At 33.1% G+C, this 6,627-nt stretch overlaps 1 long non-coding RNA gene across 1 annotated transcript; it reads left to right on the top strand.

Moving 5' to 3' along the window:
• The first annotated feature begins 595 nt into the window (after window positions 1–595).
• On the top strand, window positions 596–1,794 carry LOC135129581 (uncharacterized). Its single transcript, XR_010280608.1, has 2 exons — window positions 596–1,286; window positions 1,345–1,794. It is a non-coding gene; the product is annotated as an uncharacterized LOC135129581 (long non-coding RNA).
• The last annotated feature ends 4,833 nt before the right edge of the window (window positions 1,795–6,627 follow it).

Here is a 6,627-nt window from a genome sequence, read left to right as displayed (position 1 = left end):
TTACCACAAGGCGGTCTATAGATATTTATGAAGATAATATCTACCTTATAAACACTTACGGCCGATATTTCACACTGATTTTCGACTGAGAGTTGAACTAGTTGTTATTTGAGCAGTGTATATCACTTCTGGATAATATAATTGAACCACCATGCTTCGTTATGTTATGATTATTATTATTATTAATGATATTATTATTAAGAATCAAACCCTATACTAAATGTTATGAAGCTTGGCACTGCCTGGAACGCCAACCCTAATTAAGTATATTTAAAACTGTTGACTTTAATTTACTTAAGCTGCAGTTAAATAGGTCGACTTCACATTCTCGTTATATTTGGCTTAAATAATAATTTATTATATATATGGGTGCCTTCCTGCCAATATTTGTCCTTGGAGTATTGCAGTATAATGTGACGGCATACCTATTATTAATTCTGGGAACATAAAATTTAAGACTACTTACCAACTCCTTGAAATCAAGCATATTGTTAACAAACTTATAAAGAAATATAATGACGTTCACAGTACGCCTATTAAGAAGTGAACAAACTTTAATTTTTTCTAGCAGTAATTTCTGGGGATAGTTCCTCACCACTCAACATTTTTCTTCTTTGTAGTATAAATACTTCAAAAATTGTCGTTGTATGTTCTCCAATGATAGAATTTGAATGTTGTAATACGGAAACCACGCCAGGGTGCAAGATTCCAATTTTGATCGAACCCAAGCAAAAAATATTACTTTCAATGTTGCCGGATTAGTAAAATCCTTACAATTGCGTACAATAAATCTCAACATTTTTTTGAACTTGATAGCTCCAGTTCATTAATTAGCTTTTTAATCTGTCTCCTGTGAATCCGTAAATTCTGCGATGATCTTGTTTTTGATCGTTTCGTACTTGTGTTCCGCAGGAGGATTGACCAGGATGTCCGAAACGGTCTGTAGTATGATGCCGTCCAAGGCGCTAACAACCATGTAGTACTTTCACTACTAGTCAGAACCTAGTAGGCTAATTACGTGAAACCAAACGTCAGTATTGACATTTTGCCAACTTCAATGTCATGGCTCAAAATTTTCGCGATGTTTCTTGACTTTCGGCAGTTAACCAAAATTTTGTGTAACGCTGTACAGGTTCACATTTATTCTTCGCCAAATTTTTTAATGGAATCCTTCATAAACGTGTTAATGCTCGTTTTTCACTGCTTGTTAATAATTGAAGTCAACTCTTTAATAAGAAAAATGAGCGTTCGTCCAATTAAAATAGCAATAGATCAGTCTTCAGTAGGTATGTGTTGGATCTCAATATGTTTTAGTTTTCAGCCCACTAATTTTGTACTTCACAGATGTTAAGCGTAGGGAGTCGGAATTTCAAGGTGTAGTGCGGAAACATCCTGAGCTAGGAGTGGACGTTGTTTTTACAGAAAGCAGTTTACTGAGAGATGATTGGGATACGACTGCTAAAATCAACAAAATATTGTCAACAAGTTTAAGTGAATATATCAGAAAAGATTTACAGAAACTTCAGCCGAAGTTACTTACTGATTCGAACCACAGCCAGCAAACGCAAGAGAACAATTTTACGTCAAGTGTAGAAAAATTGTATGAGTTTTCGATTAACGAGCCTCATTTCAAAAATAAAAGTGTTCTGGAGGATTCACCGAAGGTTGAAGCAAAGAAAATTATGTTCTTACATTAAACTAAAATGAAGGAAAGAAAAAGCAATGTTCATTTAAAATGCAGTACGTATCTAAAGAGATTTGTAAATGAATTTTATAAATAAAATTGTTTTGTGGTGTTGCGTATATTTTAGTAGAACATACGCCAGTGTGATATATTCGAATGATTTGGTTAAAGTGATTGAAATTGAATCTCCTATCCTGATGACATGAAACGAACGATCGGACAAAGTGACGTTATCGCCCTCAATACACTTAATTGAAGACGAAAATAAGGAGGCCTGGTTGTGTATAAATTTTAACCACAGTTCTGATGATGGAGTCTCAAAAAAGGTTTTTAAAACTTGAGGACATTTCTCCAATGATAAAAAAAAAAGATTTTAAAGGTTCAAATAGCTTTAAAACTCTTTCTATCGCTGGCAAAAGAGCTAACCATCTTGTTTTACTATAACCCAACAGTTTTTGATATTCAGTTTCTGCTTCTTCACAAAACTCTTTTAATGACTCAACCCTCAAAGTAAATATACTAAAATGCTTATACAAATTCACTATAATATTTTCAATATTTGCAGGCAATAGGTCACAGGCTGTTTGAATTGCATTATGAATAATGTGAGCTGCGCATCCAACTCCAATTATTTTCCGTTTGATTTTTTTTTTCTAGTTTCGCAAAAATGTTATTAGTGCCTTTCCTTTTTAAACCACCAAAATTAGTGTTTGCATTATCGGCACAAAATCCTACAAGTTTACTTGCTAAATTATCCTTCTCAAGAGTTTCTAATAGCGATGTAAAAATTAGCTCTGAGGTCTCTCCTGGCAAAGACACGAAGTCTAATCACTTAGTTTGCATACCATCATTTATATCAAAAAATCTTACTAAAGTAGGAAAACATTTTATGGCTTGATGGTTAGATGCATCTGAGTAAACTGAAATAGAGTGTACCTGTGACAATTTATTGTTTAACTCATTTCTACACAATGGAGCCAAAACTTTTTTTATTATTGCTTCACACTTTGTTCTTTTACATGTAAACTTTTTTTCATATATTTTTCGTACAAGTTTTGTCGTACAATTCATGGATCGAAAGCTTTGATTGTGTTTCACTGTGTGAAATGATACTTTTTTTTCAAATCTTCCGTGAATTTACATTTTCGTTTTGGAGCGAGTTTTGGAGGCATATCGATGGTTATTAAAGCCAATCTAAGTACAAGTATATGTATATTGTGACGGTTTTTGAAAATCAAAGAACTTTTACTCACCTCTGAAGAACCAAAAAATATGAATTGGAAAAGCAAGACACGATTAATTATAATTCAAAAAATGCTCGGTTTCGCAGTTCTAATAGTGACACAACCACACAAGAGAACGAAGATGCAAGAAAAGTATAGAGAGTAAATGCGCATCTGTTGAAGACTATGTGTAGGGATATATGGTCGAAACGGCTTGATTGTTTTTCGCGGAATTCTTGGCGGGCGATAAACAGTAGCAAGAATTGCCGGAAATTTATAATCTGAACCTAAAAACTTAACGAGACAGCTTCATTGCTTTTTGAGGAATTCTGGAAAAGCAGCAAAAAATACCGGAAATTTAAATTTAGAAATAGAAATATAAAAAAAAAATTCAAAAATCCATTTTTCTTTAAATGCGGGACATTTTCCGGGACGCTAATAATCCGGGATTGCATGTCTAAAAACGGGACAGTCCCGCGCAATCCGGGACGAATGGTCACTTTACCATAGAGAATAATGTAAAAAGTAACAAGATAGCGTATCTACCAAATATTCTTGTTTATCCTGTAGGCACCCAGTTAAACACCGGGGATAAAATCGAGAAAATATTTCATTTTGATTTATAGTTTACTTGTGTTAACAAACAGGTATAAATATAAGCAAAAATGTTCGGTACGTTAGTGTTAGAACTAAAATATTGTAATTACTGCAATAACAGAATAAGTTATATTTGGATATTAATTAACAGTAATGCGCATGAGTGGACTAGATTATGTTGTGGCGATTTTGTGTTCCATGAAGCACCGCAATTGCGCTGTCACTAGTCACTATTTTTAACGTATTGTTGGTCAGTGGCGTCTGCATTTTCATTTTGAACTTGAATATGTGATTCTTGTTCGTAATGTACTGATTATGTGTGTGTATTTGCTTGAAGAACTAGTTAATTTTCTCCACAACGTTCCAATGTTCGTCTTTTCAGGATTGTGCAGTTTTCATGAAATTGAACCTGGAACTGTCGAATGTTTTACCCGTTATTGGTAAGTGACTGAATTTCAGTTAACAAACAAATAATTTCTGTTAAAAAACGAACATTTAAGAAAAATGCATTGATGTCTTAACGAACAAATCTTGAAATGCAATGACCTACTAAAGAAAAAGACGGCTGGATCCCAGTAAACATTTCATGTGTCTGAAATATTTCTGATATTTCTAATAAGACATGAAACATTTGTGTTAATGGTTCTTTAAATTTGTTACCATTTTGTTTCGAAATGGTTTACATAACGTCTTTAAAATTTGAATGATAAACAGAGCATCTGTATGTCCGCTCTGGAAACCTGTTGCATTAAACCACAGAACACGCGTCTATAGAAAGGAAACGTCAATGTTAAAAAGAGAAATAGAGTTCGTCGCGCCCCCTGACGGTTGACCGCATAACTATCGCAATAAAAGTGTGCCAAAATAATATTATAAATTTTACAAATTCTAATTCATTAGAAAGTTAAGTGTATGCAAAATTGCTGTACACTTAAATTTCTATTCTGGCTCATAATAGGGTTGGGAAAAATAGTAATAAGGTCAAACAGTTGCGCTAAAAATTTAATCATTTATTCTTCCTAAAATCGTATGTAGTCGTAAACACAAAATATAAAAGTAGTAAACGAATCTCTACATAATTAAGCATACAATAATTAACTAAATTTAAACATAATAATAAGAAATTCTTGAAACTGACGCCATGCAAAATTTCAAGTACCTTAAAAAATACTCCAAATTATGAAGTTTTTCGTTAGAATATAAAATACAATAAAGCCTACTAATGACAATATAATTCATGTATCAAGACTCCCCATTCTTTAATTGAACTCTATTAACACGCATATTCTAAATTTTCTAATGCTGAACATGGATATGAAATTAAATAAAATTTGACTTTTTAATTTATTTTTACTTTCAACAACATTAGTAATCATAGTCGATTACCTAACTTTTTGTAGCGCCCGTTTTTTGGCAAAGGAACGTTTCTTTAAATAAAACTCAAAAGCCTTTGTTTTGATGGGATCCAGAGTGGATCTTAGCGTTGCGTTGTAATATAATTTTGAAAATTAAATATTTTTTCCTTTTAAAATCAAATTAATAGATTTACAGTAGAAGTGAATAATTGATTTTATAGCCATGTCTATCACTTCTTCAGGCAACGCAGGATGGTTCTTACACGTCAACGGCGCGAGGGGTAGTTTGTCCATTAGAATCACTTTTAAAATTTTAGATAAATTTCACTGAAATTTTTCTTTTCAAAATTGATTGTAACATTATGAACCGTGGTTAAATGTGCATACAGTTGTTGGCGATTATTTTCTGTTTTATCACAAAGTAAGCACGTTATTAACTTCTTAGACACCAACAGATTTGAATTTTCCTGATGAATGTTCCTCATGTGTTCGTATAAATTTTTTCTTTGACTAAACTGTTTTCCACAAAGTGTACATAACGGTCTTTCAGCTTCAGTTTTAGAAACCTCCATGTTTTCCAGCAAATATACAATACAATAGCAAACGGAAGCAATAGAAACGTGATCAAAACATTGACATCATCAGATTACATTCGGACAACAATCCAAGTCCAAGTGATCCAATCGTTCGTAAAATAGAATAACACGCATACATAACCTATTTAAAACTTGCCAAACGTCAAAAATGAGAGCCAATAATATAAAGATATTCTGCAGCCAATCACATAATCCGGCCGTGCTCCGACTAGGCGCTTGTTGCATTAATATACGTTTTAGAAACGTTCATGTTCAACATTTGTGATGTTTTTTTTACGTTATCAAACCAACGTACAATATAAAAAACAATTCAATTAAAAAAATATTCTTTATTTTAAAAGTAAACTATATAAATAAAAAACCGCCAATGTTGCAACAAATAACACAATTGAGGGGTTTAGAATCAAAAGTGGCAATATCCATAATAGCTAAATTTGAGTAATGAGCCAAAAACGTATGCGACTATTTGTAAAATAATTAACTTTTACAAGTCGAGTTACAATGCTAGATACATCATTACTAGTATCTGCTTGCTTGCTTTTGGCGTTTTGTCTTGGCGTTGCCATTGTCATGGCCTCAGAAACTGGTGAAATGTTTTCCTCCGGCACATTTGAACAACCTGCTGCTGGAAGGAGCAATAAATCTTCGTATTGGTTATCCAGTGCCTGATCTTCATCGAAGTCGACCGTATCTAGTGATGATTGTGTTTGAAACACTGTCATCATCTCCTCTATTTCATTTACATGAGTATTTGATGCAGTCTTTCTTGGCCTTATTTGCCTTTCCAAGAATTTAATTGCCTCATATAGAGGCCATTCCTCTCTGCCAGAAGGGCTAATCCCACTTTTATATTCTCTACTGAGAATCAAAGTTTATCTCCTAAATTTCTCTCGAAGAGATTTATATCGGAATGTAGCACGTTCCACTACAAAAAAAAAAATGTGAAATTTGTTCAAAGTTCTGTGTGAAATATACCTGTGCAGCTAAGAGTTTTGCTTATCTCCTGCCAACAGTTGCCTTTTGTTTGTTTATTTCTAAACAACTTTGAACTTTTATCCCAAATCGCAGGATATTGGGGTAACATGGAGATTAGTTGCTCATCAAAGCTTTGATCCATATCAAAACTATAGTTTACCGAAAAAGTACTCGTATATAGTGTTAAAGTCCACTTC

Source organism: Zophobas morio, unplaced genomic scaffold, assembly GCF_036711695.1.
Source record: "Zophobas morio isolate AGI-343-1 ecotype UQ-CSIRO unplaced genomic scaffold, CSIRO_AGI_Zmor_V1 ptg000016l, whole genome shotgun sequence".
NCBI lineage: Eukaryota > Metazoa > Arthropoda > Insecta > Coleoptera > Tenebrionidae > Zophobas > Zophobas morio.
The sequence above is the reverse complement of the archived record's forward strand: the minus strand, read 5'-3'. Positions and strand labels throughout refer to the sequence as shown.